General features: G+C 42.1%; 1 protein-coding gene across 2 annotated transcripts in view; it reads right to left on the bottom strand.

Annotated features, from left to right (window-relative positions):
• PAG1 (phosphoprotein membrane anchor with glycosphingolipid microdomains 1) overlaps positions 1-26,153 on the bottom strand; it is a 129,910-nt gene that overhangs the window by 18,552 nt on the left and 85,205 nt on the right. The gene's annotated exons all lie outside the window — the stretch shown is intronic.

The raw sequence follows: 26,153 nt of genomic DNA, 5'->3' as shown, positions 1-26,153 counted from the left end.
GGATGAAAGTCGTTGCTAAGAAACATCACCAGCAGTAAACAAGAAATTATGAACAACAACAAATGAAGGATAAGAGCTGTACCAAATATATATCACCACTTGGTAATGTACCTGGGCCTCTGCTAAATGTTTTCATTTAATCACTGCCCCAGCCTGTGAAGAAGGTACTAACTGACAATCCCTGCTTTTTTTTCAGACAAGAAAGTTGAACGGCAGAGATACTGAGTAAGTTCCCCTCAAGGTGTCTCAGGTGAGGGTAAGCTTGGTCTCTGACTCCAAAGCCTCTGGTCTCCACCCTTAGAAGGCGCTCTACTCTCTTCTTGCTACATTGTTTCTAACTGCACATAGATTAAGTTTTCTGAACTATTTCAAGTTATAGATTTTGAGAAATGGAGTAGTATAATCAAATTAATGATCTCTTGTCAGTGAGCTTGCATTTAAAGAACATTTGCTTTGATCAATTCTAGAACATTCTAACTTATAATGAATAGCCTCTAACTTAATCTCAAGTTTCACAAATAAGGTAAGCAGATAAATATTTTTGTCTTATAATAATGAGCCAAAGTTCAAAAAACTTACCTTCTTGAAAAAAACTGTCTATGTTTCCATTCTTGTTTGTTCCCTGAAAAGAGGTGTCACTGTTTTGCCATCATGGTGAGCCCGTCTAGCCAACACTTGGTGGCTTTGTGACACACAGGAGAGCACAGAGAAATGGAGGTACAAAAACCATTTCTGTAAAGGTGTTTCAACAAGACCAAATTTTCTCCATGTGAAATATTTCCCATATATTTGAGTATTTAAGGTGGAGGAATAATGAATGACAAAAAGCTGGAGAAAAAGAAAAAAATGCTATGTACACCTGCAATGTACACAGAGAATCCTAGAAGGCAAGGTAATTGTTTTCCTTGGCCCTTGAATCAACAGGGACACTTCTCAATTCTCTCTAAATACTTCCTGTGTACAAGGGGAATACTTCCTTCGTCCCTTGGTGATTTGTGAGTACCCCAAGCTCAGTCGCGGGTGATCAGCACCCCGGCTCGGCTGCCCTGGGCGGCTCTAACTGAATGAATGTCACCACCTTAGGACTTGTTGAAAGCATGATTGATTCACTTTAAATGTAGACGACAAACTGGCCCCACAGTAAGTTATTAAACAACATTCAAGCAAGCACATTATCATGGCAGCCTATGAATACCCATGGGATAAAGTTTAATGAACGGGTCCAAAGCACAACATATATAATCTGTGGTGCAGGCATCTGCTTGCTTCCTCCTTCATTCCCTCATTCACACACACAGCAGAGTTAATTAGTGTCTGTTAATGAACTGCCAGGTTCTGAGAAAACTGCTTGTGAATTATTCCAAAGCCAGATAGATATGCATCCAACAGTTATGGTGGGGGCTCTCCATTTCAGTACATTTCTCTTCTTACTCTTTCTACATGGGGGAGGCTGATAGAATATAATAAAATATGTGAGTTGCTGGCTGACAAAAACAATGTAGGGAAACAGACGATGAAAGCTGATCAGTATGAGCTTCTGAATAAAGCTGTAATTCAGAAAAAAATGTGTCTGAACTCCTGGCTCACACCCCTTCAGCTAGAATTGGCTGAAAAGCTACTAAAAGAAATACTTCTTCCAAAAGTTCTCATTGTGGACAAAAACCTCACAGTGAAAAAAATTGTCATTATCTGGCACATGTTTCTGAGTCAGATATATTGTAATCTCCAAGGCCAAGGGTGCTTCTACCTCCCAGAAGCCTCTGGTGTGGCTGGACAGTCAAGCAGGGATGGGGATGGGCAGGGGCAACTGCCCTGGGAGGTGCCACATGCACAGGACTTTGAGCTCACAGCACACCTCCAGCGGGATTAGTCCTGTTTTAGAGGAAGTGTGTGCCCGTTACTCTTCTCTCCGGCTCTCTTTTTCGGGACTCCTGTTTCCATACTTCTCTAGTCCATTCCTTCTGTGGGCATTGACTACTTAATTTTGGTGGCTTACCTACAACTGAGACAGATCTGTCCTCCCCCATGTGTGTGGCTGGACTTTCCTTCCCCCATGTGAGTAGACAGACTTATCTCCATGTGTGTCCCTCTCCAATTATGTGTAGACAGACTGACCTCATTTGTAGATGCACATATGTGGCTTCCACGTTCGTTCTTCTTGGTGGGGATGAGACTTGAGGCCTCCTGTGAATGGTCCAGGGCTTTCCTAGAAGTGCAATGGCCTTTTTCCCAAGGCTGGGGCCCTCGTGCAGTGGGGTCACTGAGATTAGACACAGTGCTCTGGGTCCTACTTTTGGTTTATTTTGAGCAGTGTGGGGGATCAATGTGTTTCTCCATGGCTGGAAGGCTTCTCTCAGGATTAGCGGTAGAGGGGGAAAAATAAGACAGGAGGCACAGTGTCTGGGAAATAAATAACCCTGAAAGGAAGGGCCCACCACATGAGGTGTGTTCCAGACCACACACTGCGCCCTTTATCAACTGGTGCCCTGCAGAAAAGATAACCTAAGGCTGCTAAATCAGTGATACTGTTACTGCCCTGAGGACCATCATGTCTTCTGCTAATTCCTATATCAAATAAGGTATTTTCTGAGTCTCCAGAATGAATCCATACCAGCAGAGATATGTGAGCAATTTGGGGATATTCCTCCTGCTGTGTTCATGCCTGTTTCTCTCAATCCTGTTCTTACCTGTCTCAATGAAATTGCATTCGATAACAGAATATTATTTCTTCAAAGTACAAAAAATACTCCAATGTCAGGCAACATGTGTAAATATGCAATGGGTTATTCACCACAGCGCAAAGGGGCGCTGCGCACTGCACTCGCACTTGCAGTTACACAGCACCAACACCCCACGAAGATGAGCTGCCGAAGGTGGGAATTCTTTTGTTTTAGGACAGACTCCATCATTGGCTGCACTGCTGTACAATCATGACCAAGACTACAATTCAATACTAATGTGTGATATTGCTGTAAAAGAGGCAATATGCCCCCCACCCCAATTTTATATAATTTTAGACTACAGTGGGACCTCGTACTGGGCTCTGAGCAAGGCCAGTGCATGAGGTTGCAAGACTTCTGTTGGGGATCCTTTGAAAAATTGTTCTGGAAAATCATTTTGGACTAAAATATTTTGGATGAAATTATTTTGCTCCATAACATCTTATTTTTTCATATCCATTCATTTCATGACTTTAATCAATATGTGACGCAGTGAGTAGAAAAACTGATGGTCTTTTGCTTTAAAAGCAGATGCATTTTAACCATAAGGTGGCAGTATAACATCATCCTCCGCCCTAATCCTCAGGCTCTTCAAAGCAGATGTTTTTGCTGTGTGTGCTGTTTGAGCTGTTTGTCATTTTAATAGCCTCCATCAGGCTAAACTATCAGCCTCCAAAATCCATTGCAACTGGAGAGAAAACAGACACAGACAACATTAACAAAAGGTGCAGCCCTTTCTGCACCTATTAACTGCAGCTATTTGTTTTTTTTATCCAACTATGGTTTTTTTAGACTAACTGCAGCTATTTGTTTTTTTTAGCTAAACACTCTTTAACAGGTAGGTGCTCTGATCATGGGAAATTCTGTAAATACCAATTTGGTGGAGTGGGATGGATGGATTGATGTCAGTGATGACTCATTCCCATCGCACAGCTGTCCTGGCTGACCCAGAATTACGCATGAGAGAAACCACCTCGCTGTGACCACACTGATGGTCCCAGCTCCTCTTTCCTGGTCATGACCAGGTGTGGGAACCACACAGTGAAATGACACTCTGAGCAACAGAGTTCCCAAGCACAGTTAACAGGGAGAGGAGCCGGATGCTCGGCTGGGCTCCCGTCCTGTGAGGCATGCCGGCCCGGCACAGGCCAGGCTACACTGGCCTCCCAACAGAACCCGCCAGTTTCCGAAGGGGTTTTAAGATAAAGTATTCAAATTCAGGCAGATCTCTCTTCAGATCAAAGGCAAACCTGCTGCACTGAACTTGGTGACTGAACAGGGCTGCTGTCAACACAGGAATCACCCAAGCAAATGTTCAGTCCATCCTGCGAAGGCGCAACGATTTTCTGCCAAATAAGCTCGTTACACGGATCTCCCCAATGCCCTTCTTCTCTGAGTCGGGGGAAAGACACCGAAGAGCAGAGGGGAGTAAGGACTCCAGGGTAAGAGTTTTTCATTCACGGTTTCTTCCATCATTTTGTAACATCACTAGGGAGCAGGGTCTTGACAATTCTCTGTGCAGCAGCTTCAGAGAAACACAGGACAAAGGCACCTGGAGAGCTTTAATGTCACCAAACTGACTCTGTTAGGGAGGCAACTAGAGGCAGAGGGAGCCGGCTTCCACCTGCGAGACATAAATCCTTGAGGCTGCTGTCAGCGTAATCTGATTACCCTCCACACAGACCAAACCTATCGATCCGCACAGGAAATGCGATGTTGGCCCTTGCAGGGTGGGGTGGGGGTGGGGAGGGCTCTGTGTGGCTGCCACTTGTCTTCAAAACCACATTGAACTTTTACTACAGAAGCCACATGGTTTACTGCCGATAAAGCCCTGCCACCACGTTGCTTCCACCTCAGAAAATCCAAGAGGTGAGCGGCTGTGATGGGTAAGGAGTGACTTCCAATGTGGCTTCTGCTCCTACCCTGACCTGAAAAATAATTCCTAAGTTTCACATTTTATTTTTAATGGCAAATCTCCAGAGAGAGGGAAGGAAGGAGGTGGGAGATACTGGTTGATTCTGAGTAACACAGGTAGGGGATTCCTTTTGCCTCAGCAGGTCTACTCAGGGGTTTCAGAGAGCGTGCGGTTTGGCTTCTGAGCCCCTTTCTTCCTGCCTTGTACGTCTGCCCATCTGATCTAAACAAAAAGTTCCTCAAGGGCAGGGATGAGTCCATCCCATTTCCCACCAGAGTCTCTGCATCTACGTGAGGTGCGAACTTGGAGCCAGCCAGGAAATTTTTGTTGAATACTTGTTCCTGTGGGAAGAATGATGAGTACACCCCCAAGCTGACTAATTTATAATGTAAGGGAGAGGAGGACACAAGAGATGAGCACGTCAAACTAATGATTAAAAAATAAGCCAAATATGTCTGAAGGCCCAACCTTAACTCTGGAATGAACACAATACCTGGTCTCTGTGTCTTGTCACCAAGCTGCTGACCATTTCCTGGGAAAAGTCAACACTGCACATGTCCATTTTTCTGTATAGAATCCTCACCAACTGCAGGCCTCCCAGCACTGGCAATCTGTGTCCCCAAGCTCAGTGTTGCTCTGACCCCTTCTAGGCATGACATCTCACGCTTTCACCATCCCCTAGGAGCCCTGACGCACACCCTTCCCCTCCCGTCACGGGGGGCTAGGCCTCCATTTCTCAGAGGAAAGAGGAACTGTAATCATTCTTGGCCTCCTCCCCACATTTTTGTCTAATGAAAGCCTTAACAACCTTTAGGTCTCCCTTTATATGTCATTTCCTCAGAGAAGCTTTCCTGATACTGTATCCCTAGTGTGTGGCACACAGTAGGCACTTAATAAATAAACTGAATGAATTAATAGGTGAATGAGCTAACAGTTCAGAGGAGTTAAAGCACCCAAGAGGAAGTGGATTTTGCCAAGTCTTCGGAGATTTTAAGAGTGAGAAGAAACTTTTTCTTTCTCAAATGACACTGAAATTCTACAGGGACACAGGAGTTACACAAATCTGCTTGTCCATTAGCTGGTAGACAGACCTCCAGGATGGCCTCCATCCTGCATGAGACCCACCTGAAGCCACTGGTTCTCCCAGGGTCCTGAACAGGTCACCGTACGCAGTTCTGACTCAAAGGCTTGAAATGGAAAACACTGAGAAACCCTAAAGGAGTAAATACTGTGTGCCAGCCACGTTTCCATACGTTATGTTATTTAATCCTCAGGCCCCTCTGATGTAGGTGCTGTTGTATCTACTTATGGATGAAGCTCACAGTCAAGTGCATTGTCTAGGGCCACACAGCCACAGGTGTCCTGACACTTTTTACTCCAGCATACCGCCCAGCAATGTGCTGCACTGAGGGGGACAGCATGTTTACAACCCCCAGGTGTCCAGGTGAGGTCATGGGCTCCTCACTCCCGGCCGCATGCCCATCACGGACCCTCCTCTAAGGGATGTTAACACTCAGAGCCCTTGCCCCATTGGCTTCATGTGAGTCCTGCGGGATGTGGTGTGCCCACAGTTGTTTACTGATAAGCCGGGGACAGTCACACTCTGGTGAGGAATGCTTTGCACTGTTTTTAGTTGGTTTCTTACTCATGGTGATTCAGCCACTTTTTTTTTGTTAATAGTGAAAGACTTAACCAAAAGCAAACTTCAGTTTGTTTGCTGAGAGGTTCAGAAACTTACCATTTGATATAAATGCCTCTCAAATCTTCTACTCAAGGCTCACGACATATAAAAGATCAGATTCACATTAACACTTGGTTGGACTGTGTGTGGTGGACAGCAGTTACAAATGCTCCAGTATCTGTCACACTTCAATTAGCTTCCCTCAAGACATTCCCCTAACTGCTGAGACCACGCACCCACCAATGCTCATTCTGGGAAAAGTGAACTCTCGAATGTAAGAGTTAGGTGGCACTGTAAGCCCCTCACACCAGAGGAAGGCTAACCTGTATCCCTGGTTTCATGAGCTAGGGCACAGCGGGGCAGGGTGGGATGTCTCTGCCATGCCATCTGGCATAACTCCTACATCACATGGATGCGCCGCTGCCAAGAACGCAGCTCAATTCATCACCCAGTGCTTAACTGTCAAGGGCATCTTTAACTCTCATCTTTACTGTATTTTAAAAGCATTAAGAATTCTTTATACTCTAGAATTGGCAGACAAAAATACTTTTTATTGGCTCCTAAAAACAGAATCAAAATCCTCAAAAAGCATTTCTGCAAGTTACTTGCTGGTGCCACTGGGAACAATATAGGGCTGGGAGATGCCACAGAGTGACCACGTTGATTAGACTAAGTCAGACGTTGTATTTGAAAATACATTTCCAGGGCTCACTTTCAAGGCTTTCTGCTGGGAGGGGCACAGGTGACTCAAGAGTGTGACTCCAGTGCCTTCCTTGTAGAGAAAGCAACAGGGCCCTAGTTCCTATGCAGCAAAGATTCTCAAAAGTGTCCTGGGCCAAATGCTTTAGCACCATCTGGAAACCTGGTAAAAATGCAGAATTCCAGGCCCTCCTGAGGCTTAGGAATCAGAGTCTGGGCTTGGGCCTGGTCCTCTCCTCCAGGAGACGGTGATGCATTGGGAAATTTGAAAAGACTGTTCCAGAACAGAACTTCCATCTGCCTGCAGATTCCTGGTGATCCTGTTAAGGTGCAGACTCTGAATTCTGCGTTTCTCACCAGCTCCCAGGTGGGGTCCAGGCTGCTGGTCTGAGGACCACATTGGAGTGGTACTGCTGTAGCTGTTCATCTTCCTTCCATCCAGGGTTGAAGGCTCATCTAGCCAGGCCCCTGGTGCTGAAACTTGGTCTTCATCTCATTTAAAGTTGTGTGAAGAGCAGGTCAGAGCTCTGTGTCTTAGGGGCTTTCTGGATTCCCATGTAAGTATTCAAACATAAGGTGTCTCTTCACAGACCAGAGTCTGATGACAGGGTAGTCCATGGACATGTCCCTAGTACGTGGAGGAACTGCCTGGCTTCTGATCTGTTCCTGTCCTCCCATGCCTCAGTTTCTCCTTCTGAAAAAGGAGGTCATTAATTCTCCTGAAAAATGGGTCATTTATAAGGTTTCTTTCCAGTTCTGAGGTTCTATTATTTTATAAAAGTAGCTGGGTATTCCTAAGGTTTAAAACAGAAATTCAGAACTTTCAGTCAAGGCAAATGTTGACCCAGCAAGAACCTGAAATTCACAGTGTGATCAACAGTTTGAACTCCCCAGAAAGCCTTAGGAAAGCCTGATGAGGTCATGCCAGTGACAGGAATGTTAGCACGTGAAATCAGTGTCCAGTGCCGGGAATCAGTCCCGAGAGCCTCCCCAGAATGCTACCCGCAATTCGACAGCCTCCCCCGAGTGCAACGCCACCAGAGCACTCTGACTCAGCGCTGGCTTAGGAGTCTCCACATTTTCATTAATGTCAAGTTGGTATACAAGTCACATTTATAACAGCTTTTCAGCACAATTTAAGGATGAACCAAAATATACAGACCGGCATGCCCTGGTAACACAGAGAGAGAATGCTGCAGCTGCGGCATGCTTCTGAGGCTATTTAAAGGCACATGCCCAAGTTTAGGTAAATCTTACAGAGAGAGCAACTCTGAAAGGGGTCCATCTAATTTCTAGTCTTAAGTACTTGATACACCTGAGGAGGTTCCAAATGTGACAGAACATTCTGGACACTTTCTCTGTCTGTTATTAAAGATGGTCAGCTCTTGCCCTGGCTAGTGTGGCTTGGCTGGCCTTTGAACTGAAAGGTCACTGGTTCAGTTACTGGTCAGGGCACATGCCTGGGTTGAGGGCTGACCCCAGTCAGGGTGTGTGTGGAAGACAACCAATTGATGTTTCTCTCCGTCTCATTCTCCCTCCCTTCCCCTTTCTCTAAAAAAACAAACAAACAAAAAAACCCAAACAAAAAACCCCATAAAATATTAAAAAAAGAAAAGATGGTCAGTTCTTTGGGTTGGTTTCATTAGTATCTTGACTAATACTTCTGATAATACTTTTTACTTTTTGACTCTAAGATATGAAGTGTGCATTAATCTTTGAAAATGTAATTCATTAAACAAATAATAGCTCAGTATGTCCTGTGTGTCAAGCACTATTTCATCATTTTAAAAATATATATTTTATTGATTATGCTATTAAAGTTGTCCCAATTTTTCCCCTTCATCCCGCTCCACCCGGTACCCCCACTCCCTCAGCAATCCCCCCTTGGTTCATGGCCATGGGTCATGCATATAAGTTCTTTGACTACTCTATTTCCTGTGCTGTTCTTAACATCCCCCTGTTTATTTTGTACTTACCAATTTGTACTTCTTAATCCCTGGACTTTCCCTCCCCATTCTCCTCTTCCCTTCCAGCTGATAACCCTCCAAATGATCTCCATAGTTATGACTCTGTTCCTGTTCTGCTTGTTTGCTTAGTTTGTTTTTTAGATTTAGTTGTTGATAATTGTGAATTTGTTGCCATTTAAATGTTCACAGTTATGATCATTTTCTTAAATAAGTCCTTTTAACATTTCATGTAATAATGGCTTGGTGATCATGAAATCTTTTTTACTTTGTCTGGGAAGCACTTATCTGCCCTTCCATTCTAAATGATAGCTTTGCTGGATAGAATAATCTAGGTTGGAGGTCCTTGCTCTTTAGCACTTTAAAAACTTCATGCCAGTCCCTTTTGCCTGCAAAGTATCTTTTGAGAAATCAGCTGACAGTCTTATGGGAACTCCTTTGTAGGTAACTCTCTGCTTTTCTCTTGTTGCTTTTAAGATTCTCTCTTTACCTTTACCCTTTGGCAATTTAATTATGATGTGTCTTGGTGTGGTCGTCTTTGTGTCCAACTTGTTTGGGACTCTATGTGCTTCCTGGACTTACTGTAAGTCTATTTCCTTTGCCAAGTTAGGGAAGTTTTCTTTCATTATTTTTTCAAATAAATTTTCAATTTCTTGCTCTTCCTCTTCTCCTTCTGGCTCCCCTATGATTTGGATGCTGGTATGTCTGGATATGTCCCAGAGGCTCCTTATTCTATTCTTGGTTTTTTTTTTGTTTTTTTTTTAATTTCTTTTTTCTTCTTGCTGTTCTGATTGAATGCTTTTTTTCTTTTTCATGTTCCAAGTGGTTGATTTGATTCTCAGCTTCATCTCTTCCACTGTTGGTTCCCTGTAGATTTTTTATTTCATTTAACGTAAACTTCATTTCTGCCTGGGTCTTTCTTATGCTGTTGCAGTACCCAATGATTTCTTTGAGCATTCTAATAACCAGTGTTTTGAACTCTGCATCTGATAGGTTGTTATCTCCACTTCATTTAGTTCTTTTCCTGGAGTTTTGTTCTGTTCTTTCATTTGGGCCATGTTTCTTTGTCTCCTCAATTTGGTAGCCTTCCTCTGTCTGTTTCTGTGTATTAGGTAGAACTGCTTTGACTCCATCTTAGCAGCATGGCCTACTGTAGGAAAGGCACCTGTAAATTGTGTGGGGCAGAGCTTTAGGTAATCACGCAAGTGGGGCAAACCTGTTTTGCTGCTTTGTGGCTCTGTGTGGGGAAGAGCTCAGAGAGCAGACAATGCCACTGCCTGGCCTCTGGAGACTGCCTGGGAGGAAGCTGTCTTCTGGCACTCGCCCTGTTGCCAGTCACTTACCTGTCTCCTCATATGCCACTTGTGCCCTTCCGGCTGTTGCCCTGGTATTGAATTCTGGCAGGGGGTGGGGATCTGTGTGAGCCCTAAATCTGCTGTAAACCCTTTAGAAGGAGTCTCTTAAGAATCCTACAGTTTCTTCCACTGCCCCAACTCCCACTGGTTTTTTACATCTAGGAGTTAAGGGGACTTATCTTCCTGGTGCTGGAACCCTGGACTGGGTGGTCTGGTCTGGGGCTGGGATCGCTCAGTCCCGAGGTATTCCTCTGAATTTTTATCCACCACACGTGAGGTGGGACCACCTGTTCTGCCATCTCTCCATGACACTTCGCTTCTCTATTCCTCCTAACCATCTGGATGAATGTGGCTTTTTTAAATTCTTGGTTGTCGGACTTCCATATAGCTTGATTTTTTGAAGAATTGGGGTGATATCTGTTCTGTAGTTTAGTTGTAATTTTTATTACAGTTGTGTGTGGAGGCGAGTCATGTTTACCTATACCTCCATCTTGACCAGAAGTCCTGCTTCATCTTGAATATGAGATTACCCTCCTCTGCTGCAATTCAGTTGCAAAATTCATTTTGCTAGAGGTGAGAAATATTTAGAATTAAGTTCCCAATGAGAATATATATTTTGATCAAAGATGAAAAACCCTTTACTGTTGAATTCCGAGTGTGTGGAAGCAGAACAAAACCCAAAAGCCACAAGCCTTTCACTCCCACTATTTTCATTAGAAACCACATTTGGTCACAACTGTAGCCTGATTCTGTTCACAGGGTGTAGCCATGATGCTGGATATAGCAGCTGCAGGTCTCTTGGACTGATGTGGTTTCAAGCTGAGAACTGGCCTCAATGTGTCCAGTGGATTCGAAAGACAGTCTGTGTTCATTCACAGGGTGGAAAGGACCGCCTGTCATGCGGACACTGCTTGTAGTGAGGGTCAACCTGCCACCAAGAGAGGACCCGTTGGATGCCAAGGACCTGGGAAGGCACTTGAGAGAATCCCCCATCCATCCTGAGTGGGAAGAACTGCGTTCACATTACAGTTAGAGCAAAACTTGAAAAAGCAGCTATTTGGGTGCATAGGGCAGAGAGGTAAAGGCAGTCACACGCATGGTGATGGAAGAAAACAAGATGGCCAATTATAATGTGGTGCACCTGAAATTTATATAATGTTATTAACTAATGTCACCCTAATAAATTTAATTAAAAAAACAAGGATTCATGGAAGAGCTGGCATGTGCATTTAAAATCCTACTAAGGCAAACATGACTGGGAAAAGTCATGTGGTGAGGAAATGGGAGGGAAGGAGAGGACGAAAGGGCTGGGGTCAGTGTGCAGGGTGTGTGTGCCTGAGGCAAGAAGGGCAGCAGACATGGGGGATTTTAATGATCATGTTTTTCTGCCTTTCCACTTTGTCTGTAGCTGGACTTAATCCATGGGTACCTTGTGAATTTAAGAATGACGCATAAATGTATGTCTCTACGTACTTTAATAAATTTATTTTCCTCTCCTCTACCCAATCCAGGGAAGATAAAACTCCACTGATGGGCAAGATGGGTGAATCAGTGTAGCAATACTTGTGAGGAGTCTGTTTGCATAAGCTCTGCCATGACTAAATGTGGAGCTCAACAGTCAGAACCAGTCACATTCTGTGGAAGAGGTCCATGTTCATTACAAAGGCTATGAATATCACAGAAAGCCAAAAAGACTTTGGACTAGATATAAAAGGCAACATGGAGTTAACTGTAGGGTCTCAAGTAGCCACACGGCAATAGGGTAGAATAGCATTTCACTTCTAAGCAAGAGAGTATTTTCTCAACTTCAGTGCATGAGTGTTTTGACTGTTCCCCTACCAAACAACTAGTCTTGATTTGCATCAAAGTGTATGGCCTCCAAAACCCTCCATCCATCAGCCCATGGGTTTCCTTCCTTTTTTCCCAGGCCATATGAGCATATCTGCCACAGCTCAGCCACCCTCCAGCGTCCCCTCAAGTCCTGCTCACAACACCTGGGTACACCTGGTATAATGCTGATAACCAGGCCTGACAGGCCTGAAAAATGTACCCTAAGTGATTCTGAGGTAAGTAGTTCACCAAAACCCTTGTGCTTAAAATTTGTTAGGAGCCCAGTTGGAACCCTGGTGAGGCAGGATTTTCTCATTTTACCAAGCTCTGAGAAGTGCAGAATTAGTCAGAGTTGAGATAGCATTTGACCAGGAGATTCACTGGAAAAGGAACCAGGAAAGGGTGGGAGGAAACACTGGGGTAAACTTGGTTTCTGCATGCTGTCTGTTTTCATCGGTTCATCCCGTGAAAGGAAAAACTGAATCCCTTATGGTGTCCCAGTGGGCAGAGGAAGTGAGACGGCAGGAAGTCCACAGGAGGTCCCACAGGGCCTCTCTTCTCCTCACAATGCCACATGCTAATGTGATGGCAAGACCTAATAGACTGAAACTAATGCCATTTTGAAAGTCTTCAAAGCTAATGAAAATCACATTTTCTCCCCCAAGACTTCCCATTTCTTCTATTTGTAAGTCAAGAATAAAATGGAAGTTATGTGACAGTTAAGGCTGTGTGTATGAAAATCCTAGTGTAACTTGGAGAATTTTAGTATGTGCTGAATGTCACAGTGGCTTTAAAGGATCACAACCGGGACTCACATTATTTGCCACAGTATTAAGAGCATTTTTGGAGAGACCTAGACTATGGATTCATAACACTGATATTTTAAAGACAGGCTTTTCCCCTGAGCTCAAACACTTTGTATGTTAGGTAGTAGTGTAGTCACTCTACACCAATTTCCATGTTCTTTGGAAAGCAGAGAACAAGAGTGTCTTCAGATTGCCCAGTGACAGCTAATGTCAGGGTATGGCCTTGACGCCCCCCACTCCTCCCTTCTCCATGCTATGTTTTCACCTCTTTTGGGAAAGGCACATTTTCAAAGGCCAATTTCAATTACATTGAGAGGCCGGGGGTGACCTTTGGTGGAGTGGCAAGCTTCACAGCGCAGGAGAGGCACTTCTTAGAGATGCATTGTGCTAAGCTCAGGAAAAACGTGCCAACCTCATCTTCCTGGGTGTCCAAGTTACTCAATGTTCATTTTCATTTATTAATAAAAGAAACAGATATTTATGCAGTATAAGTAAGACTATTAAGAATTTTAAAACTAGGCCAAGGGAACTCAATTTTACACAGGGAGTCAGGGATGGGAGGTCACTCTTCTCTGCCATTGAGGCTTCAAGTAGCTCTGGCTCTAAGAGCAGACAATGACATGTGAGTGGCGCCCCCTAGAGAAGTGGGTGTGCACTGCGGAGCTGCAACAGGCATCCACTATGGGAGGTACCGCAGTGGGGTTTGATCTTGAAAGAAGCACTTTAATAATTTCTCATGCCTCCAATACAAAAAAAAACCAAAACTTCAAAAAAATACACTTACAAAATGGAACAACAAGGTGTGTTTTCAGGACAAAATATTAATTTTATTAAAACTCCTGTTTTAATTCACTGGATTACTGTATTTTGCCATGTGTAATATACACCCACTTTTTTGTGCACATTATACATGGGATTATTTATACCCACGGTATATAATCATTATATTCATGTATAATGTGCATCCTTATTTCTCCCTCAAAAATTTGGGCAAAAGAGTGTGCCTTATACATGCAAAATATAGTAAATAATCTAAGCCAAGTGGCTTCATTCCAGTTCTTTTTGCAAGCCATTATTTATAAAGGTTATGTGATTTCTCAATATTAATTGTAAAAATATATTATTATACCTTAAATTTAAAGAAAATGATTTAGTCTTTCTTATGATTCAGTTACTTTTCTTAGGTCTTTCTCCAAACTCTTTGAAACCCTACTTCAATGCATCAGGAATAAGCAAATGTGAAGAACAACTGGTCCATTAGCAGTCATTGATGCACTGTTTCATCTGAGAACATGATTAAGAACAATCTTAGACATCCTGGAACATTCACTAAGCTGTCTTTTATTCTGTAGGCAGGACCCATCTAGGTACCAGGGTGTATGATTTAAGTATGGTCCCCAAACTGTTAATATTCTCCTGCAGACTGTGCCGTAATAATACTATCACTTGATAATTTAAAAGGGTAGGTATAGGACAAAAGATCAAATTCCAGTCTTTGGTGTTTTTTAGCATAACTGTAATCTGATATATTTCCTCCTAATTTATTACTGGGAATGTCTTTCAGATGAACTGAGGCTGACACTTCTCCCACTGCCACCTGGAATACTATCATCTCCGTGTGTGGCTGACACTGTCCTATCATCATGAGCAAGAGGCTATATTAAATAGCAGCTTAGCCCACTGACTAATTAATGTCATAAAAGGTGACTTTTATGAAATATTAATATAAGAAACTGTCATGATTTGTTTACCTGCTTTTTTTTTGTAAAACTATTAGTTACAATGTTCTATTGTGTAGTACATAAAGCTTTGTGTGTCTGAGTGATAAACTCGGAGATTTTAGTGCTTGGAAGGGGTATTTTTTAATCCTGACAAATTAGTTTGCTTTTTTTTTTTTCAAATAACAACTAAACTGTACATACGAATATCATATTTTCTTTTCCCTGCTCATATGCGAGGCTGGAAGCTCAAAGCTATAATGTCCTTCAATTATAGCGATTACTGTAGGCCACATCTTTCTTCCATTTCTCTGCACCAACCCCAACTACAAGTGTTTGATTTCATACCTTTTGAAGAGTCTTATATGTGTCTTTACCATAAAATCTAAATATTTCTTAGAATTAGGTTTTAATTTCTAAATATGGCATACATGAAGCTTTACATTTAATTACATGAACTATTCCTTCATAGTTTTAAAAGTTCTCATGACACATGAGATTAGGCTTCAGAGGAAGATACATTTTTGAAAGAGCAAAGGATGAGAAAAGGAAAAAGGAGGAAAGGAAGGAAGGTTAAAAAAAAAAAAAAAAGACTTTCCTGCTGAATTAACCTTTGGGAGCATATGTCCTGATCTCTAGTGAAATAATAAAAGTAGTATCCAGACGATGTGAGATGCAAAGACTATAAGATGATTAAAGCCAAACCAACTTTATCCTAAAGAATACTGAGAATTATTAAACTTCTTTGAATGAGACTAGGGTTAGAATCACTTGGGAAACTTTTTACAATAAACCAATGCCCGGGCCTAATCCCAGTAACTGGCTTAATTGGGCTGGGATAAGGGTCTGGACATTGATACTTGTAAATGTGTCCCCAGAGCATTTAAGAATCTCTCAGCTTGACTAGTCATTCATATTTCTAAATGCTTAACTGGCCAATGCTACTTCTTACAGTACTGGAACATGGCATGTTGAGGATGTGACAACATAAAACAGACACAGCTCCACACATAGTGTTGTTGGGAACCACAGAAACTAAGCTTTCTGCACACACATATCCTTAGAACCCTGGTCAAAACAAGGTAGGTATGGCGCCTACTTCAGAAGGTGGTGTCTGGGCTTATAGCAGAAAGACTCAGACTCAGAATCCATGAACATTGAGTCATGTTTTTGTCGGCTATGTTATCTCTACATTTTTTTCTGTATCTCTCAAAATGTTAAAGTGAAAGTTGTATGGCTAAACATAATTGATTAGATAAGCTAAAATAGCATTATTTTCAAATATAAAGATTTCAACAAAAGATATAAAAAAAAATCTCTGGTCTGTTATTGGTTCTCATGTACCACTATTTTTAGGTTGCATGTTGAAGCTGATCTAAAATATACTCACTTTGATCTAAAATGCATACATTGCAAAACAATTCATAATTCGTAAGATAAAGAGTGTTCTAGAAATCCATACATTATTATCACCATACTTTTCTCTATGCTTTAGAATACTTAAGCTTTTCTCTTGATCTTCATTGCTTACATGGACACAAAACAATGACATACATTTATTGAAGGACTACCATGGGCTAGGTGGGCCCAACCTCTCAAGCCTCAGCTGATTTCTTTGTTTCCTTGGCAATGACCTTTCAAACCCATGGGCGTTTTCCTTCTAGCTCTTGAACATATCGAGTTTGTCCTCACCCTGGATCTTTCATACTTGCTGTTTATCTTTAGCTCACCACACAGCTGGTTCCACTTTCATTTCTTCTGTTCTGTTCAAACATCATGGTCTCAGAGAAGCTTTCACTGACCAACCATTCTAAAGTCCTCCCGTCCACCCCCAACTCAGCCTTGACCCCAGTACCCCCTCTTCCTTTTCTGTCATCCCTACTCAAAAGCATCTTATTTATTGGTCTTTGTGCTTGTGGTTGCACGATGGCCTTCATAATATAACCTCTGTGAACATAGGCAGTCAGTCTTTGTCTATAGCATCTACAGAAGCAGCAGGTATACAAATTTAACACAGGGAATGAATGCGTATCTTTGCAGTCTTACTGAGAATAGTTCTGAATATAGTCTTGTATTCTTCAAGGTTGAAACTACGATGTTAATAGGTAAAAAATGAGTGTGCATGTTGCAATTTTAGCTTCTAGTCCTCCATGCAAATGCACATGTTGGGATTTTAATTAAACCCACAGAGCCAGCCACTTTGCAAGAAAGCAATTTGCACCCCATACCTCCCTGACCTCTGACTGGCTCTCAGCTTCTGCCAGAGAAAGCTTCTCCATTTGCAGATCTTGCAATCTTGGCTGTTCCTTTCAGTTCCCAGCAGGAAGCAGCTAGACATTACTATTTGACATTGCACTTCTAACCTCCTGTTGAGGTTTCTGTGGATTACCTTATGGTGTGTGTGGCGGGATCGGGGAGGGTGGGGGTCAGGGGGAGGTAACACCACATTTATTTGGTTTAGGATCCTCACTCTACCATAGAAAGGTTTGGGGGTCTCTTGCACTGTTCATTCCCGTGCCTGTCTGGCTTGGGAGGGGAGTTACATTGCAAAAGGCATCCACTTAATGTTGGTGGATTTACTAAAGCCTGGAAGCTTTGGTTAATAATCTTACCCTAGCATTATTATCACATGATACTAACAGTACTGGCCAGCTGTACTGTAATGGCTTGGGGGCAAATCCTACTGACAGCTGGAATTGACAGCTGGACACTACCTCTGTTTTGAAGTGCTTCTGTTTGGTCTAGCACTTCAAGGCATATTGATACCATACCCTGCCAGCTTCCAAATGTGTGCCTATGTTTGCATGCCAGATCCATCCAGTGTCTTCAGTATTTCAGTGACCCATCCAGTGTAGAGAAGGATATCTGATATCACCATCAAAATCTGCTACATTTGTATCTTGTGAAACATGCAGAGTTCAGTTCCCTTGCCCAGAAGAGACACCCACCTAATATAAGTTCCTTCTCTGCTTTCCTTGCTCTTTTAACCAAAACTTACTTTATTCAAAAATGTGCTTAAAGAAGAGCCTGTACTTTCTAAAAACTCGGTGTAGCTAAAGCATTCAAATGTACAGCTAATACCTGATTATTTGTCTTTGTTAGTTCATTGGAACCAACAGAGTCAAGAGGGAAGGGGGTGCGGGGAAAGGGAAGGGAAGGGTCAAGTCAAGGAACATGTATAAAGGACCCCTGGACAAAGCCAAAGTGGGGAAGGATTGAGGGAGGGAGGTGGGGGAGGGGGGAGGGGAAAGTGGTGGCAGGAAGGTAGAGACAAATGTATTTGAACAAAAAATAAAAATTAAAAGAAAAAAAAGAACTACATTAAATTCAAATGATGAATTGCCATCAATATCAATTCAGAATCAGTTGCTTTAAATGCAGGTAATGCATGACAGCATGAAGTTCTGAGATATGGTAGACCTTGCTTTAATCAAATCCAATGTAAATTTTTACTTATAAAAGAATGGTATTATGAAATAATGTAGATGTTTTATACAATTATTTTAAAAGATGATCAATTGAAATTCATTTAAAATATATTCAATTTTAAAGAGACTTATAGAAATGTATAGGAACCTATGTAATGCATCGAGTAGGCTGTAAACAGTCACAAACCCAACTCAGAGCCAATAATTATTTCTCAGTCATGACTGTCCAAGACTGTTCAAACTATCAGGTTGGGCTGAAGGGAAAGTGTGTAGTGGGTGAGTCAGGATGAGGTCACCCGAGGAATCTTAGTGCCATGAAAAGAGGTACAGACATGGGGTCATGTGACACAGGTGGACGCATTGATTGTAAAATCTTCTTGCTAAAAATGTGAACCTGAACTGATTAAGCCTCTATATAGAACCACCAGGCTTTATTTTTTTTAATTTAAATTTGTTTTTAATTGTTCAAATACATTTGTCTCCATTTTCCCACCACCACTTTTCCCTGCCCCACCCACCCCCAACTCCCACCCTCAATCTTTCCCCACTTTGGCTTTGTCCGTGGGTCCTTTATACAGGTGTCTTGATTCAATCCTTCCCCTTCTTTTCCCCATTACCCCCATCCCTCCTTCCTTCTCGTTACTGCTGGTTTCTTTTTTCTTTCAGTGTTGCTGGTTATATTTTCTTTGCTTGTTTGTTTTGTTGATTAGGTTCCATTTATAGGTGAGAGCATATGGTATTTGTCTTTCGCCCCCTGGCTTATTTCACTTAGCGTAATGCTCTCCAGTTACATCCATGCTATCATGAAAGGTAGTAGCTCTTTCTTTCTTTATGCTGAATAGTATTCCATTGTGTAAATGTACCACAGTTTTTTGATCCACTCATTAACTGATGGACACTTAGGCTACTTCCAGCACTTGGCTACTGTAAATTGTGCTGCTATGAACTTTGGGGTGCATAGGTTCTTTTGAATTGGTGTTTTGGGATCCTTAGGGTATAATCCCAGCAGTAGAACTGCTGGGTCAAAAGGTAGTTCCATTGTTAGCTTTTTGAGGAAATTCCAAACTGGTTTCCACAGTGGCTGCACCAGTCTGCATTCCCATCAACAGTGTACTGGGGTTCCCTTTTCTCCACAGCCTCGCCAGCACCCATTGTTTGTTGATCTGTTTATGATGGCTATTCTTACCGGTGTGAAGTGGTATCTCACTGTGGTTTTAATTTGCATTTCTCTAATGGCTAATTATGATGAGCATGCTTTCATATGTCTCTGGGCCCTGTGTATGTCCTCCATGGAAGAAGTATCTGTTCCGGTCCTTTGCCCATTTAACCTGTATTACTTACATGATCAAATAATAATCAAGGATTTTGTCTACCCATGTCAGTTAACTCATATTCACAAGACTGTGAGGTTCCTAAGTTTCTGTATGTGTCTGAGCAAAAAAGAAAAAGCAGAACACATTTTCTATGTGAAACTTGTATTAACTATCCATCCATGTGTCAATGAAAATGTCACCATGTCCTATGTAAGGAAATGAAAATGACAAACCATGGTGGTAACCACACATTTGAGAGGACACACCCAGAGCTCCGCTCTTCCTGGTTGTGAGGTATTGTGAGCTTTGTTCTTTGAGGTTCAGTCTAAAGCCCTTTTCTTAATTTGCAGCATATTTTCATGCTGTGTCTTACCTACACCATGAGCTCAGTTCCCTCAGAGTTGCCTTGATCCTCATTTGTATCTCTCCCCAAGCCTCTATTCTGAGGTCTCAATCTCATGCCTCGCTGCCATCTGACCCTCCCCCAGGACGGCTCCAGGCCCTCTCCACCTTCTCTGTGCACCAGACCAGACAATCTATTTTCCCCTGCACAGAGTCCTCTTCCAGGGCCCCTCTCTCTGTGAATGATGCCTCCCTTACTAATTGCACAAGGTCATACCCAAGTCCCCCGCATCTAATCTGATGCACTGAGCCCTCTTGATCTATTAGATGACTTTCAAATCCATCTCTTCAGTTAGTCCTTATCTCTGTATCCCCAGAGTCAGCCCCCTCATCCACAAAACCAGCATCTCCTGTCTTGGTGACCATGTTCACATGGCTGCCCTTGTCCCTTTGTAAACCCCAGCCAGAGGGGGTCTTCTCAAATGGCAAATATGATTACATCAAACCCTCTGCTTTAAACCCTTTAATGGTTTCCCACTGTTCAAAGGATAAAGAAAGTGAAGTTATATAAAATAGCCCACTACTTCCTGCAAGGTCTGCCTTTGACCTCCCCAGCCTCATCTCACTCTCCTCTCTCGCGGCTCCATCCCACTCACCTCCTCCTTACCTGGGACCTCTTTGCCTAGCTCAGCTCCCCCGCATCCAATGTCACTGCTCCTGGCTATGTGTGTTTCTCTTTCACAACACCTCATTTTTCTACGTCCACTTATTTGTGTGACAAATTTGACTAATGTCTGCCATACCTATGAGACTGTTGGTAACCCCTACTATAAAATCATACCTTAGCTAGTGGTCAGCAGACATTCTAGTCTGTCATCAGTGGTAATGGGGTGATCTCTCCTCCAGTTACATTTGGATGATCTTGCAGGATCTGGACATCCTGGCCTAGATTGTTTGTGCTTGTTTTTGTTTCCATAGTAAGTTGTGAAGTACGAGGACAGATTTAAGGGAGGGCATTCTTTGTTCCTACAAAAGCCCATTACTATAAATCATCACATAATTGTTTCAATTGTCTATGATAGTGCCATTTAATTTATGAACTTTCAAGTTCAAAGTCATACAAAACTAAAATAGCACAAGATATTAACTAATGTGTATGTGAAAAAGCATATTATATCAGTCTGACTTAGCCCTTTTATAGCAGACAAAAGAAAAAGGCAATAACGACAACATTGTAACAACAGTGGATGTGCCCCGACCCGAGTCTGACAGGTGCTGGATAAATCCCACTCTGTGGTGTATCACCCAGATCTGGGCTAACCTCCTAATCTTAAGGCCTCAGCCCTTCTGAAAACACCTGAGAGCCTTCTCCATCCTCCCTCACCCCATGGATTCAGACTAGTTGCTACTGTTACCTTACTTTTGTGTATTATTTCTGAGTTTATCAAACATTTTCACAGATACCACTTTCTGAGTAGCCTAAAGATATTGTTAGAATTTTAAGGTAGTGTTTTCAAAAAATTTTTTTAAATATGATTACTGGCGTTTAACAAATGAGAAAACAATAGGACAGAGAAAGGAAGTAGCTGCCCGAGACCCAGCCTAACCTAGGAAACAGCAGAGCCCTGCCTTCTACTCAAAATCTTACATTATTTCTTCACTGAACATCATATTATAAAAAAATGTGGTTCCATACAAAGTGAAGGTCTCAGCCACAAGCCAGGACAGCAAAGGCCATACAGCAGCCACAGTGAAAAACTGACGCCACAGGGGCCTGGCGAGGGCTGCGAACACCGAGGCGGCCAGCGGGGCATTAACCACAGGGAAATAGTTTCTCTTTCTCAAAGAAACACCAATGCTTCTCATTTTTCTTTAAAGACATGACTTGCTCATTCTATCTTCTGTTTTGATTTAAAAAAAAAAAAAACTCTACCTAAATTAAACCATGACACAAAAACAATGAGAAACGGTGATCCACACTCAACTTGATGGTTGGGGTAATACACACAGCGTGGCAACCGAGGCAAACTACTATTCCACATCTGCCAAGTGCGTGTCAGTTGAAATTCTTTTATAAAAATATGGCACCTTCAACAAGAAACAAAGTTCTAAAGTCTTAAAATGTGAGAGAAGAGGGCCCATTAATCATAGTCAACCTGTGAGAACTTGTTTAAATATACTACAGTTGTATGAGAAACTAGTATTCAAAGTTAACTAATCATCTAAAGTTTGAGGGGTGAAAAAGGTTATGCTTACTAAATTTGTGGGTGGCTTTCATTTGAATAAAGTTTCCAACAGCATTTAAGACATGCGCTTAATATAAAATGTTTAATATATCATACATTCTTTGCAGACTCAATATTAAAATCCTTAGAATGTCCAGGGGTCTTTGAGGTCTGGTCCACCGTAACTTGCACTTAATTTTTATATATTAAAAAAATTATTGCAGTAATGTAAGATCTCTTGCAAGGGTAAAATTCTCTTATCTTCAGTGCAGAAAGCTGTATACAACTTTTAGTTTGGCAAACAAGTGTCAAAAAAATATGGAATTCCCCACTAAAGACATTATGTCTAAATAGAGTCATCCAATTTAGAAAAGCAAGCCCCAGATGGTCTATCAGTATCAACAAAACCCACTTTCTTGCCAACATGACTTTCATAAAGCAGAAGTCATTCTCGGGCAAGCCGACTTAGACATATCAAGTCTGTGAATACTTATTACCACCATATGCTCGGTACCAGGTTAAGTACTTTATTACATGGCTCATAAAACATTATTTTAAAAACAAACACTGATTGTTCAAAATGAACCATTTATTCTTTGTGGTAAAGGCACTGAAAAGCACTCTTTATGGAACAAGTGACCTGTATGTGTGTTTTAGAGTGAAATAGGGTGGTGATTATAGATGTGACCCATGGGTTTTTAAACAGAAGCAGGGCCATCGGCCAGCCCATTTGTGTTGGGCTACCTTGAACATTTTAACTTTTGGTCCCCTTTTTCTTCTGATAACCTAAATTTCTGGGATTCAATATTTGTGTGGTTGTTAATAACATAATGACTACAAATGTGATGGAACTGATGCGTAAACAAGTGTCTTTGTATCATTATTGACAAAATAAGGAACTGAGGCTTACAGAGTTTCAGTGGCTATCTTCCAACCCCACCTCCATCACTCAGAGATGGAGAAAGTGACAAAGATGAGATGGGAGCCACAGGTCTTAATCACTCTACCACCAGGACTTTCTGTGACCAGAAAAAGATAGAAGGATAATGGAAAGTCAGTGCTTGAAAACTCTGTGAGAGCAGGTGTCCTTGGTCTTTTGGAGGCCTTGGTGATACTTTCCAGTTTGGAGGCAGAGCCTAGTGACCATGTGAGGTCCCTGTATGGAGCTTAAAAGTTCCGCAGTGGTAGAAAACACATAGTTAATACATATTTGCCACATTTCTATACTACACATTCTTGAATAACCTTTGATATTCTATGTTTTCAAAGAGGAGCACTGACCTGCTGATCCACCCATCCACACACCCACTGGCTAACTCCTGCGTGCATTCCAGCTGGGGATCAAACCTGCAACCCTGATGCACTGAGATGACTTTCCAGCAAACTGAGCTTCCTGGCCAGGGCACTGGTGTTCTCCTTGAGTTGACCCTTCAAGTTAATCAAGTGGGTCTTTCTCCTGCACAATGGGAAGACAGCTGGCTGCCAGTGGCAGGCTTTGTAAGCCCCATCAGGTGACGGCACCTGGATTCTGTGTCTATGGATTCACTCACAGACAGTGAACTTTCCCTACTTGCATGACCTTTCACAACAGGGAAAGAATGTACAGCATTTAATCCTTTGTGAATACCACTTGGAGGATCATCTGCTACTCTTTAAAAGTAGCAATTAAAGAGTGTGGCTGAAAAATCTGACTTCTAACATAAGAAAATCATAAACAATGTGGTCAATAGCTTCCACTTATTGAACACCCACTACTTCTCAGGTATTTTCTAACTTGGAGCCTCACCTAGAAAAATCAAGTTACATTTCACATTTTCTTCATAAAATTGTTGTGAACTTTAGTATAGTAGGTGTAAATGGTCACAATTCTTCTTCTCTCTGTATCCTCACTCCTTCGAACATGACTTTGTAGGTCCTTCTGGCAAGAAATGCCTATCTTCTACCTTTAATTCTTGGCTAGACTTGCGACTCACTTCGTCCCCTGGACTATAGTGGAAGCAACAGTGTGTCCACCCTGAACCTTGACCATAAACTTTGCATGCTTCTGCTCTCACTCTTGGGATCCAGACTAGCCTGCTGATTGACAGACATGGGGCCCCAGCGTCCTCACTGTCTTCCAATAGTCAGCCAACTGCCAAAAGGAGAGCCCCCTCGCCGACTGCCAGCTAACCACAGACACACACCGGAGGCCACCTGAAACCACAAAGTGCCAGGCCGGGCCAGCTCACCTAGAAACCCACGGAAGTTAAGTCGATGGCTGCTGTTGTAAGCTGTTAAGTGGTGGGATAGTTTGTTAAGCAGCAAAATCTAACTGATACAAAAGGCATTATTCCCATCGTCAGGAAAGAGACGTGCAGAAAGGTCAGTAGCCTGTCCAAGGTCACTCAGCGGGTAACACTGTCAGGTTACCACAGCTGCCTGTGGGCCCACATTCCTCATCACTACACTGTAATGACTCTTTTTGATATAAATGGGAAAGGACATGTTGAGTGCTGGACTTGCTATACTTCCTACATTCAGGAAACTTACAATCTCCATTTTGTTTTTTGCTAAGGAAGCTGCAATTTGATAGTTTTGCTCATGTAGCTGCTTTCTACTAAAGATGTTAAAAATGCATTTTGAACTCATTTTCCATCTTTCAAAACTTCCTTAGTGTCCTAAGAAAGAATTAGAGTTTCCCACATGTGGTTGATGGCAAAAATAACCACAATTACCCTTTCCTTTATTCTCACTCTTTGTAATATGACTTTTCTTCACCACGTATCGAGAGGTAAAATCTGTTTTCCTACTCCTGGAATCTAGACTGGACTTGTGACTTGCTTTGGCCAAGAAATGTGGCAGAAGGGATGGTGTAGCAGTTCTGAGGCTTCAGGTGCCTCGTGTACTTCCATCCCTTCTTTAGGTAACCGTAACTCCATCAGGTAAACCAGACAAGGCTAGCCCTGTGAAGGACGAGAGATAACATGGACCACAGCTCCAGGATGTCCCAGTTGAAGCCCTAGCTACGTGAGAGCCCAGCCAGGAACAGTAAAGCCAAACTGCAGCTGAGCTTTGTTGCATGTGGAAGCCCAGGTGACACAAGAGGAAATGCCCAGCTGAGTCTAGCCTAAACTGCCGATTACAAAATCACGAGCCAATAAGCTTGTTTGTGAAGCAAAAGAAAATGAATACAGATCTTTTTTACTCTGGCATCTTAGAACTGTCTTTGGAATGGAGCATATATTTGCTAAATTTTATCAAATAAATCAATGAATGAATGGTTAAATATTCAATTACAGTGAGATAGTATTTCCCTAACAAATAGACCTCTGATTTTTTATTTTAAAATGAATAAATTCTATCGTACCTGGCTGTGAGACAGAATGATGTGTAGCACAGGGCCTGAGGCTTACCAGGTGTGCTCCAAAAATGTTAGCTCTTGTTGATCCTGTATATGAACTAAAATACCTCCCAACCCCCCAAAACAAAAGCCAAAGCAAACACTGGAGCACTGAGGCCCGTGCGGGATTTTTCCTAAATCTTTTCAAAGTCAGGAAAAAAACTCCTGGTGAAATGGAGATTTAGGCCAAGGGACATGCTTTTTCTTTCTTAATATTGGTGAATTTCCTCTTTGAAAGTATATCCCATTTAATTGGCCCACAGCAACTCAAGTCACCCAATGCCAAGGAGTGGGAGAATTCTGCCACAGAAAGACTAGCACAGGAGGCATTCCCCACTTGTCCTCCAATTTGGCTGCATATCAGAAGCACTGGGGAGTTTTAAAAAGTGCCTCCAGAGATGGGCTTAATTAGTTTGGGTACAAACTGCACACGGGGACTTTTAAAAACCCTTGGAGTAATTTTATTGAATAGTCAAACTTGAGAACCACCATTCAATCCTCCCCAGAGTGTTTCCACCAGTCAAGTGGTTATTATTGGGATTAACTTTCAAGGCAGACATTTATTTTTTTAAAAATATATACCTCTAATCAAAACACAGCACTGAGATACTATAGCTAGGAAATGTAAAAAATATAAACATACTATAACTTCTTATAATGGACAATGGCTGGCTCAAACAGAATTAAAAAGTACATCTGAACTAATAAAATATTGTATGTTAATGGTAATTAAAAATAAAATAAATTTTTATTTTAATTTTCTATTTTTAAATTTAAT

The sequence above is a fragment of the Pteronotus mesoamericanus genome, unplaced genomic scaffold (genome assembly GCF_021234165.1).
Source record: "Pteronotus mesoamericanus isolate MK-2021 breed Mesoamerican mustached bat unplaced genomic scaffold, CSHL_Meso_final scaffold_54, whole genome shotgun sequence".
Classification (NCBI taxonomy): Eukaryota; Metazoa; Chordata; class Mammalia; order Chiroptera; family Mormoopidae; genus Pteronotus; species Pteronotus mesoamericanus.
Note: the sequence above shows the minus strand (reverse complement) of the source record. Positions and strands in the feature narration are given on the sequence as shown.